Below are 14,684 nucleotides of genomic sequence, written 5' to 3' on the forward strand. Positions count from 1 at the left end.
TTCCTTAAATACATTTATGTGAACACTAATGTGAGATGATTCTGAGAATTAGATCTTTTAACCGATTCACTGAAATGAACTGGCCAAACAAACTGATTCACTTATTTTAGCAACATGGTTGCTAAAACTGCAACATGCAAAAAATGGTCAACATGGTTCAAACTATTCAACTCTCTTATAAGCACAAAAAATCACTGTGACTGCATATATATATATAGTTGTGGAGCGGGACTTGGTTGTGTGTGTCTGTCACTGGGGAGAGAGGAAGCGATAAGTTATTTAATGACCAATGGGCCCCCTTTACACCTGGCAATAGCATGCATTTAACAATCCAATAACAGTTGTAAATGCACCCAAGATAACATTTTGATCTGATCGTGATCGTATCACTGAAACCACATTAAGAGGTGGTCAGGAACGGATTCTGACCACATTCAAAGAAGGTGTAAATGCAAACCAGTCATCCATTGTTAAAGCGCTGTGTTGGGTGTTTCTGCCTTCATGTTAATTCAGCCATCACAATGTGAAGAACACAACAGACAATGCAGTCTTGCAATCTTGTAACAATATTCCATGAATTATTCCATCGGAATGCACTTGGAATATCACGGATCTCTCATCAAATCCCCACTCGCTTACGTCTCTCTCCTGTCTTCTAATCATGTGCGTCACACACGAAACCAGTCTTCATAATATCATTAAATTTGTTTCGCCGAGTCGAAATTTAGGATTGGCGGCCGCCAAAAAACCCTGACTGTTTTCAGTAAATTCACTAAAAGACTGGGATCTCTATCCGATCACATTGGAGACACATTTGAATGCAAGGTGTAAATGGGGCCATGGATTGCGTGGATCTTGTCTATGGACACACGTTACACGCAACATGTCAAACCAAACGTTTACTCTCAACACGCAGTGAAAAGATCTTTTCGCCACTATACAACTTAATCACATTTACCAACCACTGGCTAATCACAGACATTTAGGATTTGTGGTGGTGGCTCAGCAGTTAAGGCTCTGGGTTACTGACCGAAAGGTCGGGGTACCACAAGATACCACTGTAGGGCCCTTGACCCTGTCTGCTCTAAGGGCACTGTTTCATGGCTGACCCTGTGCTCTAAACAACTATATTTCATTGGCTCTGTACCTGTACTCTGCACAATGACAATGAAGTTGAATCTTGATCTCTCTTAATCTTAAGAATAGAGATGAAACAGGCTTGAGGTCAATCGATTGACAAACTAAATGTAAAGTGAGCAGACAATCTTTCCTGTTTGGAGCTTGGAGGATTTTTGACCTCCTTTTGGATCAACGTGCCCTACCCAAAAAAATATATGGTAATCAGAAAATTTTCCCAAACGTGGAATGATCTTCCAAATCTCTTGTAGATTGCTCATGCGTGGCAGAGGGGAATAAAACTCCATCCAACTGCTGCTTTAATCGTGTGCTCAGAGCTACAGGACACAGAAGAAAGAGAAGGTGAGAATATCTTATCTGCTTCTCCCCGTCCCCGTATAATTTGAATAGCCCTTCCTTTTGGAGTATGTGAGTGAAATATTCATGCGCAGGGACACGAGTGTGCCACAGGAGGAGAGAGAGATTGCAAGCGTGTTTTATTTGCGATTTGATGGAGGCACATAGTCTCCATTCACTTGACCGTTCACGTCACCCCTCGATTTTAATTCCAGCCCGGTCCCCACCGCCCCAGTGACACGCTACAAATCCTCTCCAGCAAATTCAGCATCCTGAAGTGGCAGAGAGAATCCGAGGGGGGAAAAAACGTAAAATGGAGTTGCAGGACTGAAATGAGACGTGTGCTGTCGACACCGCAGCTCACCGTCTGATTGTCATTATCGGGAAACCAGCAGAGAGAGAGAGAGAGACAGAGATGCGGCTAGACGGCAATCGCTCCACGTGTTTAATCAATACACACTTCTTTCCCATCAGACGGAGAAGTCTCTTATTTGCCGCTGTAATTAGAGCTCTGGATGCTCTGAAAGTCTCTCATCTACTAGTTTTAATTAGAGTTTGCTTCCACTTGGGTCAGGAGGTTGTTTGAGGTAGCTGACGCCCGCTAATAAGAATTGGGCTATAGTTATGGTGAATGGGTGAAGTGAAATTGACTTTGCGTATGTAATTAGCGGCATGTTAGCATGGCGTGTTGAATAGAAATGTTTTTAATATCATCCTAATTTTCTCCAAAATATGATTACTTGGACTAAAATGTCACTGAAACAGTGTTGGGGAGTAAGAGTGTCCCAAATTAAGCACTATGCACTCGGCCATCCGGTGTATTCATTTTTAAAGTGTATTATTGTCTCAAACAGAACCGTAATAGCTTACACAGAAGTATCGGAAGTGATGTTTCAAACGCACGCAATGTGTTACCGCTAGCTTTAGCGTTTTAAACTCAATTCAACTTTTATATCTCAAATAAAGTACATATTTACATAAGGTGGGGGTGATGATTAAGTGTTCAACTCACATTTGTAAGGTGTTGATATCACAAAAATGTCACTAGATGCCACTTTCACCATTCGCTGCAAGAGTGAGATATGGTCATACATCAGCACTGCTGTGATTCAGCCGCAGGCCGAGTGCCGTTGGTAATTACAGCAGTGCTGATATAGGGCCATACAGCACGATTGTGAGTGTGATATTGTTTCTATACTTCAGAAATAGTATCACGGCTTGTGCTGTTTCTAACAAGTCATTGGATAAACAAGAATGGATTGATGCGTTTTGTCAGGCCACTATCGTGGGCAGGTAACTCCGCCCCTTCCGCAACGTAAGGCAAGTCCCAAGCGCTTAGTGCATGAAATGTAAGACAGTCCACACTCGAGGTTTAGGTTGAAAACATACATCATCCAGGTACTTGTAGTACACACATTCAGTGTGAACATACTATTCACACTATTTACACTACACAATTTAGAGTAGAATATGCCGCTAATTATTCAAAGGAGTGTTTGATGGATCAAATGCGTAAATAGCCCTACTAGTCCTGTCAGTCGCAAAAAAAAAATAAAAATGTATCGCATATTTTTCACAGTTATTCGTGATTAATTACATTTGGAAAGTTTCACGTTTAAATATTGAAAGTGCTGAAATTCACGTGAATCGTCCATGTTTCCGCAGCTGCTTTTGGGTCCTTGAATAACGAATAACGTGCGAGTAAGGGCAGCCGGTGGACTCCTAGGTTATGATGGTACCCCCCTAGGGAGTTGGTGCCCTACGCAGACTGCGTAGTATGCGTGTAGGGAGCGGTGATGCTATTTCACATGTGCATTTAAAGTATAACTTTTTAACGTATATAAACAAAGTGCATATAAATGTAACAATTCAAAACGAATACAATCTGAACAACATAAGTTGGCTCCGCCCTTCCTCACACATCTTTGGTTCATTGGTTGACACTGCATGTCTGATTGACAGCAGGGCTGGACTGGGAACAGAAACATGGCATGGATTTTACATGGCAACTGGCCCAAAGCTGGGGGGTGTTCGCTGTCCTTTTCTGCATATTGCGGCGCCATTTTGTGGTCCGTTCTGCATAACGCGACGCCATTTTGTGGTCCGTTCTGCATAACGCGGCGCCATTTTGTGGTCCGTTCTGCATAACGCGGCGGCTCATTTTAGCTTATCGCGGCCCATTCGCCACATTTCGCAGCCGACCAACCAGCCCGCTCAATTCTCCCGATGCCCAGTCCACCCCTGATGGGCATTTAGCCACTTTCTTATTTTCGTTATTTGAATTAGTTAATTCTATTCATTTAAATCTTTTGATTACTCATAAATAAATAGATTCGGCTCTTCTGATATGCAAGCCGCTCCCAATGTTCACCTACAAGAGCCGACTCTTTCGCGAACGACCCATCACTACCGCTCACAGTCATGTGCTCTAGACTTTCAAAGTATATTCTTTTTAACCACATGCCCGTTCGGAATTGTTTGACACATGCACACTACAAATGCTTTGTGAGACTCTTGTAGCAAAGTCAATAGCAAGTTAATATTTAGCGAAAAAGTAACATTGCAAAAAAATTAAATATTTGTAAATAAAGCAGCATTTCCATCCCATGTGTTTTAAAAATCATCACTTCTTGGGAAATTGGTGCAAAATAGAAATTAAAATGGAAGTTGGAAGTCAATGTGTAATGATATTTGAGGTTTAGAGCATGCAGACAAAATGCTCTGATGTACTTTATGCTAGCTAGCATTCAGCTAAGTGTTAATGGCTAAAACAAAATGAAGTATATTGATGTATTGATTCGTAATTCACATTGGCTGTGCATATATTTAATTTTTAATTAGACGTCAAAGGAGTCCAAATGAAGTCTATAACAACACATAAACTATTTCCAGCTCTTTGAGGATGTAGGTGACCCCTCTCCTTTGCTAATGTTTTTCCCATGTCTTTTATCAATGACGGGCATGAACTTCATGGGGCAGGGTGGAGAGGGTCACATGAGCAGGGTTGGGAGGGTTACTTTTTTTTTAGATTACAGATTACATGCTGTAAAATGTCATTTGTAACGTATTCAGTTTGATTACTCAAGGTAAGTAACGTATTATAAATACGTTGGATCTGGTAGATTTTTTCACTTATTTTGACTATAAAAACTCTGCCAGTACAGTAAAATACACGTTAAAAATACAATGTCTTGTTTTAGGGATTTTTTGATATTTTTACAGGAAAACAATACAACAATTATTATCAAGAATATGAGTTCATGCTATTGGTGACTGACACCCTCTATCCTTCTGAATAAAGAGAGAGAAAGAGCGAGAGAGAGACAGTCCGTGCTGTCAGGTCACATAAACGCCTTTAGCTGTCACTACCACCCGCACCGACACTGACGAAGAGAATGAAAAAGAATGAGCAATAAAATACTGTCATTTAGGTGAGGAGAGAGGAGGTCTTGGAAATGGAGGAAAGACGGGGAAAAATTGAGATGTGCTATTACTTTTCGAAGCGATAAGACCAACGATTCTCGCCTGGCTGACAATCAAACGGGCAAAAAAAAAAATCCCATGGAATTCCATGGAATATTCCAGGAACCCAAGCTGACTGATTTCAAACCCAGCTGGTGTGACGTGAAATCTATCCGGAGCCATAAAGCAACAATGAGACCTCATTGTAGGACGACTCCATCTACAAATCTGTCAATGGAAGAGCTGTTGTTTACCCGTGTGTCTCTCGTGCACACAAAGAAAAGCACTTTTCATCACAATGTCATTTTCAGATTTCACACTCATCTGCTTCATCCCAAAACACTTTTTTAGTCGTCAGAGTTCCCTCTTCCAATTGGACATCTAAGTTTAAACCATGCAGATTAATAAAATCATATCTAAAGAAGCTCTTTAGTAGCCAAAAATGAACATTCTGCCATCGTTTACAAATGTTCTTGTTCCAAACCTGGATGAATTTCTTGGTACACTGTCTATGAAGCCAGTTTTTATAATGCATTATAAGCAGTGATGTAGCCAAGGATGGGCCGGGTGGCACTGGAAGATATTGTGCAGGTTTGATCATAAATAAACAATGTTAAAACATGAAACTTATAATACATTATAACTTAAACGAAATGTGGATAGAACGTGGCGTTGATTGTGTGTTATTACAGTATACACATAAACGTTAATATTTAAGCATTATTTCATATTACAACCAGGGCTGGACTGGTAATCTGGCATAACGGGCATTATCCCGGTGGGCCGATGCACTTTGGTGCTGATTAGGGGCGATCAGACTGGCCATCGTGAGAACCGAGCGGGCCGGTGGGTTGACCGCGAAACGGGGCGAATGGGCCACGATAAGCTAAAATGAGCCGCCATGTTATGCAGAACGGACCACAAAACGGTGCCGCGATATGCAGAAAAGGACAGCAAACACCCCCCACCCCCACCCCTGCTCAACCACTTTTGGGCCAGTTCCTGTGTAAAATCCCAGGCCGATTTTTCTTCCCAGTCCAGCCCTGATTATAACTGTCGTTATGAGATGATACAACACTTAACTGAAACTTAATGAGATTTGAGAGCTACGGCAGAAGCTACGGCTTCAAAAGACTTGCAATACAACGTATGGGTTACTTTAATGGTGCTTTTTGTTCTTTTTGGAGCTTGACAGGTCATGGTCACTGTACGCTTTAGGGTCGTTCTTCACAATTTCTCCATTTTGGTTCCATGGAATAACAAAACTGTAATAGGGGTAATGGCACACCAAACACTTTTCTTGGGTCTTAATGTGGCACTTTGAAAATGTCTCTGTTTGTTCTGAGTGACCCACATAGACCCTGCCCAACAACGTCACTCAACCAATGGTGTGAGCTGGGGGCGGGGCTATCTCTTTGTTAGACGAGGGTATATTCAGAAAACACCGTTTATTTTTGCAATTCCGTTTGGTGGCACTAGTGCTGCAGGAATGAGACACTTCAGCTATAAATGTGATAAAATGATGAGAGAAATCATGTGCGGAAGATCTACTCCTTTAAACTAAAATCATTAAGCAAACACTTTTATCCAAAGTGACTCAAACCTACAACCCTCTAGTTACCAGGACACAATTCAGTATACCACACTGCCCTTTCATTTAGAGATGCTAGCTGTAGTCATTGTCAGAAATGCATGCTAAAACCACCAAGAGGCTGCACAAATATGTTAAAGTTATGGCAGTGTTTACTCCGCCTGTATGATTGTTTGTGTGCGGCTCCTTATAATGAGATCTCTCCATCTCGCTCGCTCCATTATCACACTCTTAGTTCTTCTCATGGAGGAAATCAACGACGGAATCGTGAAGTGGCACCCACGGCCCCTCGCTAAGCTCGTTAAGCTGAACCCATGTGTCAAGCTCTCACCGCGGGCTCAGAAAGAGGCCCCAGGAGGGCGCTGAGTGCTTTCATCTAAAAACCTACTGCATTACAGCACTGTTCTTAAGCAATAGCTTTATTTATGTGTCGGCAGAGATAGAGATGGGCGCTAAGACAGTATATAGCATGTGACGGTAGGAAATGTTTCAAACCAGAAGAGATTTTGCTATACCATTTGTACCACGGTAGATATATTTCTGCATCTATCAGTGAAAGCGATGAAAGAAACAAAGCAGTGTTCAGACGTGTACAGTTACCAAGCAACATAATAAAGAATTCAACTGATCAAACCGTCATATCCTGCCGGAGATTGGAAGCAGGGGCGAGGACCCTACCCCCGTGAAGGACGGGACTCAACAGGTGGTGGTGGGGTGGAGGAGGTTGCTGTGTTAGCACACTGAACAGCAATGTGATAGATTGTGAGCAGACTTATAAAGCAATGGCTTACATGTGATTGGCTAGGAGTTACCCAGCTGCTAGTCTTCCTGCTAGAACTATGCTACGCTTGCATTTATATGAGATGACTTGCATTTGTAACGTATCAAGCACCAAGCTAGCACCTTGCATGGCAGCTCTGCCGCCATTTGTGTATGAGTGTGAGTGTGTATGAATGGGTGATTGGACACAGTGTAAAGCGCTGGTTCGAGGTTACAGTGAGGCACTTACAATGAAAGTGAATGGAGGTAATTTTTGAACATTAAAATTCTTCACAAGTGTGATAAAATCACTTACTAATATTTTCTGTGTAAAGTTATAGCCAATTTTACAACATTACCATGACGATGTAATTTCAACAAAACCTAAAACCCTAAAATGACTGAAAAAATGACAAATAAACAACTTTACAGCTCATATAATACATGAGTTTTAACAGAAGAATTAATGTAAATACTTTAATAAAATTATCAGCTTCACAATTCTGTCTTTAAACCCTCCAAAAAAAAAAACATTTCCAGCTAAATTAACTACTGTATATCATTATATACTGTATATCGCTACAATAATATCAAATGTTTATACTTAAACCTACACCAGAGTCAGAAAGTAAAAACTTGCAAATCTGTATTGTTGTCACACACATGCACTGATGCACAGATGGAACCAGCCAATAAGAAGCAATTAAATAGATATAGGAAGGTGCCGAGGTTTATTGGCCTCGTGCACTGAGCAGCGTCGCTAACAGATTTTCAACATAAGAGGGCTGTTCAATAAGTGAAGAAAAGCCAAATCATTTTATGAAAATGCCAGCTTCGTTACACCATCCATTATACGGCAGTGCCAGGCCAGTGATTTATGCTGTGGTACATTACATACAGGCCAAATAGGCCGTGAAAGAGCGTGGTTGAATCTGACCCATCCATAAACACAGAGACTAACGATAACGGTCTGGCTGACTCAACCCAGCATCATGTGCATCTGTTGCTTAATTACATTTTAATCTAACGGTTGTCTTTCTGGAGTAATGACGCGCAAAATCGATTCATAATTCACAGGCTGTTCTTGCTGAAATGCGACGCATTAACGAGTTCGCTTTGTCTTTAACTTACGACTGAGATGCAAAGCGAATTTAAATACATTTACACTCGCCGATTTAGCTCTCAGCATGAATGTGATATGATTGTACATTTGTTCTGGGCAAAAACTCACAACTGGGTGTAAAAAAACTGCCACGGCTGAATGGATGTGGCTGCATGTTGTTATGAGAAAAATAAGTAACTTAAAAGCCTGTGTGTGTGTGTGTGTGTGTGTGTGTGTGTGTGTGTGTGTTTATGTAATTGAATGTGCTTTTAACAAGCACAAAGGTTGGCCTGTTTCAACACAATTATAACTGACATTCTATTGATCCGGTCATGTTTTTCTATTAAAACACATCCAGACCCCCTTTTGACCCCCTTCAACTACATTGTGCATACAAGATAAAATTCAGAAACATATTTTGCTAAAAGCAACGTGATCTTCACCCGTTACCCCAATAGACTGCTCATTACAAATTCATATTTCTTTCTTCAACAAACAAGTTAACAGGAACACCACGGCAATAGAAAACCTGGAAATACCATAAGAGTGTGTATAAGTCATGGAGATGTATATAATGAATATCCATTCTTGTGTACAGTTTGTGTAGTGGAAAAGTTGCTTGCAAGTCATAGTAATATCCAGTTTGGGAGCAAGTCATTCCTTTCACTCAGCCTGTGTAACGGGAGCCAGCTAGTGACTGACGCTAGAGGCTGTAGCCTTTAGCCTCCTTGTTAGAGCACCCGCCTCCCACGCCGGAGACCTTGGTTCGAGTCTCGTATGGAGCGGTTAGAACATTAGTGTCACATTGGTGCCGTGACCCGGATGGGAGTGAGGTTTAGGGGGGTGAGTGTAACGGAAGCCAGCTGGTAGATAGCTGTGCAGTGTAAACCTCACTCTCCTGACCTCAAGAGGTGCACTAGCGACTGACGCTAGAGGCTGTAGCTTTTAGCCTCCTTCTTAGAGCACCCGCCTCCCACGCCGGAGACCTTGGTTCGAGTCCCGTACGGAGCGGGTAGAACATTAGTGTCACACCTGCCAATGAACTGGATGAAATGGTTTATAAATCACTCAAAATGATTCATTTGCAAATGTATGTGAATGAAAACAGGGGTGGATTTGGAAGAGAAATCGGCCTGGGATCATACACAGCAACTGGCCCAAAAGTTGTTGTGGGGAGGGGGTGGTTCTTTTCGGCATATAGCTGCCCCCTTAGGCATATAGCGGAGCAGTTTGTGGCCCATTCTGGCTCGCTTCATCTTATGCGGCCCCAAAGTGCGGTACAATGCACGGTATGCCAGATTACCAATCCAGCCCTGAATGAAACTGTCTAAGCACGTGTCTGAAAGAAAAGCAACGAGCAACAGAACATATTTCTGTGGCATCATGCTGTTTACATGACAAGCATAATCGGTCTATGAATGTCCATGTCAATGTGAAACAATACAAATCACATTCTCAAGGGCTTTTGTATTACAAACGAGCCTGAACAAATTCATTACCATTGAAGTCTATGCTTTGCTGTTTCTGGGAAAAGGTCAGTAAAAATGCACAATGAATGCAGAACAATCTGGACAGAATTTGTGAATATGCAAGTCAACTGTTTGGCAATGACTTTCATACTGTAACATTTTGTTGAATGTATTAGTACAGGCAGCAGTGACATTGAGTTATAAGGAGTTTAAGGTTTATCAAAGCCATACCAAGCATTTAAATAGACAATCAGACCCGCTATCCCATCAGGAGTAATCCATAAGCGGAAGTATGTGCGTGTATAATGTGTTATTGGATTACTAGTCTTGCGTAGTCAGATCTTTGACTAACAGCACAAAGTCTGATCCACATTGCGGATTATTATAGCCAACTTCCAACTGAGACAAGAGACCGTCTGATCGCATGTAAAGCCATCAACTGCAGTTCATTCAGGGGTAGGTTTATCTAAAATTGATGATACCACATTCACAGACTGGCACGGAAAAAAATGATTCAAACAATGCTGTGGTATTTTGAATTAGAGGTGTATTAAAGGAATAGTTCCCCCAAAAATGTCAATTCTCTTATCATAATCCACCCTTATGCCATCCCAGATGTGTATGACATTCTGTCTTCTGCTGAACACAAATAAAGATTATTTGGAAGAATATCTCAGCTCTGTAGGTCCTTACAATGAACACACGAATGGTGGCCAGAACTTTGAATCGCCAAAAATAACATATATTCAGCATAAAAGTAATCCATATGACTCCAGTGGTTTAATCTTAATGTCTTCAAAGCAATAGGTGTGGGTGAAAAACAGATCAATATTTAAGTCCTTTTTAAATGGCTACTTTCACTTCCACATACCACACTCCTCCCGTTTTTTTGGCATTCTTCATGCATATCATCACATACTGGTCAAAGGTGGAGATTTATAGTAAAAAAAGGACTTAAATATTGATGTTTCTTACCCATACCCATCATATCACTTCTGAATCATAGATTTGCCCACTGGAGTCATATTGATTTCTTTTATGTTGAATTTGTTATTTTTGGAGATTCAAAGTTTTTGCATTGTATGGACCTACAGAGCTGAGATATTCTTCTAAAAATCTTCATTTGTGTTCAGCAGAAGAAAGAAAGTCATACACATCTAGGATGGCATGAGGGTGACGAAATTATAAGATAATTTTCATTTTTGGGCGTACTGTCTCTTTAAACTTCTGTGAGCTAGGCTACATACAAACACTCAAATGATTTCTTGGAGTGTTCTGCCAAAATAAAAGCCCCAAGGTTTTAAAGTTAAGAAGGCATGAGTGAATATATATTAATATTGTATAATAAAATTATTTATTTGAAAAAAATATATATATATATATAATAATAATAATACTTATTTGTGTAAAAAAAAAACACTAAAATGTATTTATATCCTATTTAACAAAAGTTAACAAAAAAGACACACCTTGAAAATTAAAAGAGAATTTGCTTATTGTCAAATAAAGACTTTTGCTACTGTATTATCCAGAAGACTACTTAAAAATACAGTTGTTGTTTTTTATATGATAAACTTTTATGTTGATGTGGTTATGTTTGTGTTTCTTTACATATAAAAGAGTACCTCGATACTGAGAGTTTGGGTATCAGGTCAGGAGAGAAAAAGTGGTATTGGTGCATCCCTAATCAAAATATCTGCCCATCCAAAATGTATAAGAACTGAATATTATTTCACAGAAGTAACGGAATATTCTGCTTGAGGAAATCTAGTTTACTTGCTAATTAGGGGCTCGAACAAACTCTGAGTATCTTTCAAATATTTGATGTCACTATAACCTGGGCAAACGTTGGTAAATCCACTGTCTATTTCATCGTTTAAAACTCATTGTGTCAATTGCATTGTTGCATAAAGCTAGCCAGCTAATCGCATTTAGAAATGCAGCATTACATTTGTGTGTGAGTCCCTCCTCTAGCATCCAGCAAAACACCAAGTGGAGAAACTTCACAGCACTCAGTAATCTCATGCAGTGAGACCTCACCTGCAGGGCTTCCCAGATAAATCACCTCCCCACTGAATTGCATCTGAATTGCGCCTGCAGTGTGCCAAGGCCGTTAGAGGAATGGAAATCAGGGGAGTAACCGCCCGTGGGCCTCCTCTGGCTGAGCTAAGCATGCTAATGACGTAGCGATTACCTAAACAACACTTCTGACAGGGAACTCCGCCTGTCCCATCTCAGATGCACTGCATGTCAGCATCCAACCCCTTGAGGCCTTGATCAAGGTGAGGAAGGCCCTATAAGATTTACAGTAAGTGGTGGAGATAGTCTACTATTATAAGATAAGTTAAAATTCTAGTGTGATTGAAAGTCAATCTATGTCAATTTGCATAAGATTTTTGGTGGCTATTTGATTGCTTATTGCTGCAGCTTACAGCTGCTTATCGACATTCAACCATGTTATTTAAAGGGATAGCAAAATGTAATATATTTACTGTACTAAAGCATAAAATTATCATAATATGTTATCAGAGATTTAGGAAACATGCTTAGTTGAAATACTGGCTTCTCTGAAAACAATGCTACAGTCAGTATATTCTACTTATGTAGAAAATGTCCGTTCCGGGCCGGAATTTCTATTTGTATTTTGGCCATGTGTTCCCGCCCACTGCCCATTTCCCTGTAGTATGTCGACACCCCGGGCTGCCCGATTTGAAACAAGTTAGCGGGCAAGCACAGCGCACTGCAGCCATGGAAGCCAGCAATGCATGTTGCTAACATTGACAGAGTTATACAAATAATTCAGTCAGTTTGCTCGTTCCTGTTGCGTGTCCTCAACCTGGCAAACCACGTGAGCTTTGAGTCTGGGAGGAGGGGAGCGGGGGAGAAAACTCTCTAATATTTTGAATTTGGACTGCAGTACCCATTTTAAACGCTTGATGTTACATATTGCTCCTTTAAATGTGATTTTTTATCTCAAGCGTGAGACCATGTCATGTTTCAAATCAGCCACAGTCCATAACTCTAGAAGCTGCCATCTGCCGGGTGACGGAGTAGCCCGACCGCCCGGATGAGGGGAACGGCCGCCGTCCACGGGGCGAATGGGGATTGGATACCCCGACCGCCTGGAGCGAGGGAGCTGCTGCCGGGGGCGGAGGAGTGCCCTGCCGTCCCCAGAGACGCGGAGGGGTCGAGGGAGACCGCCGTCCGCGAGGGGAGGAGGGAAGAAACTCTCCGACCGCCCGGAGCGGTAGGGCCGCTGCCAGGGTTAGAGGAGTGTCCCCATTTGCTGCCAGAAAAGCGGAGGGGCGTTCTGCCCGCTGGGGGTCGAAGGTTTGACTCCGGTTCGCCCAGGGTTGGAGCGGCTGTCGTCCGCCTGAGTGTGGAGGAGTGTTCGAGGACCACGCGACGGTACATCAGAGAACCGGTGAGTGAGCATTTTCTCTCTCTCTCTCTCTCTCCCTTTCGCACCGTGTTGGCCTTTTCCCCTCGCCTATTTTGTTGTTGTTTTTTCCCCCTCCTGTCTCCTCCCAGGGCGAGGAAGGCGGGGATGACCACGCGGGAGGCAAGATACACCACGCCCCAGGGATGGGGGGGGGTGTACGTCATGCCGGTGGCACCCCGGGCTGAGATAACGCCAGGAGGAGTGTGGAGCGGAGGGGGACAGGGCCGGGTCGGAATATCGCGCGCCCGGTCCCCAATCGGCCTGATGAGGCGCGAGGGATAAAGGCGGCCGGTGACGATGGTTCGAGAGAGAGAGAATTATGGGCATGTCAGTCATGTGTGTGTGTATTGATGTTTGTGTGTTTTGAGTTTAATTAAATTATAATTTATGTTGACAAGCCGGTTCTCGCCTCCTCCTTGCCCATCCTTTAACTATGTTACAGTGGTATACCAGTACCATAGCAATCATAATTCATTTCAAAACTATAAGAAAATAGTCCAAAAAGGTCCATAAATTAACAAATTTCCTCTTACAATGAAAAATAATGTCTTCCATCACAAGTTACACATATCTGTTAATGTCTAAGTTAAATGGCTGACTTTAAAACAAGCGTTCCTGCATTACTTCTGCAAGTAAAACAACACACACACACACAGCCACACATACACGCGCAACACCTCAGACACCATATTTTTAATCGTCTTTTATGAATTTCCTTCCTGATATCAAAGTCTGGCTGTTGACGGGGTGTTATTGCTCTTGCATTACATGACATGCATCATTTACTGCAACTGGGTCATTCTGCACATCACGCCTGAATCAGTCAGTCAACTTGTGGTCAGCTAATGAGCGTGGCATGAACAGCAGAGCCCCTCATTAACATTGTTTTGTTAATTGGCACAGGATGCCTACGAGCTGTTACTATAACAACTAAGATGAGTGGTTGGCCAGAAGTGCTATTTAGACTACATTGTGGTGATTGAGATAAAAGCCTTCTTGAGTAGTCAAGAGGACACTCGAACTTATACTAGTGTACAGGCCACTGTACATAACTCCTTGTGGGATATACAAAGCCCATTCCAGCAGTCAAACTTCTAGAGGCGATGTTCTTGTTGAGACAAGATTAGATTGCAACAGGTTGTCACTGATGAACTTTAGCTGTTTACATCCATAAATAATGACAGGGAACAAGCCCCCTGCTTCCCTTAATTTCTCATGACAAGCATTGCAAAATGGCCGAGTTCACTTCAGCAGCATATTCGGCTAGAGAGAGTGCTCTTCCTGCTGAGCAGAGAGACATACATTAAGCCTGTAATGGAGTTAGGGCAGCAAAATTCAGCCTTAAAGCATCCTGCCTTGAGATGCACACACTGCACATTATGACAT

The 14,684-nt window shown here is 42.0% G+C and overlaps 1 protein-coding gene across 2 annotated transcripts in view; it reads right to left on the reverse strand.

Annotated features, from left to right (window-relative positions):
* LOC127639288 (metabotropic glutamate receptor 8-like) overlaps positions 1–14,684 on the reverse strand; it is a 187,934-nt gene that overhangs the window by 169,535 nt on the left and 3,715 nt on the right. The gene's annotated exons all lie outside the window — the stretch shown is intronic.

This window comes from Xyrauchen texanus, chromosome 47 (assembly GCF_025860055.1).
Source record: "Xyrauchen texanus isolate HMW12.3.18 chromosome 47, RBS_HiC_50CHRs, whole genome shotgun sequence".
NCBI classification, from domain to species: Eukaryota; Metazoa; Chordata; class Actinopteri; order Cypriniformes; family Catostomidae; genus Xyrauchen; species Xyrauchen texanus.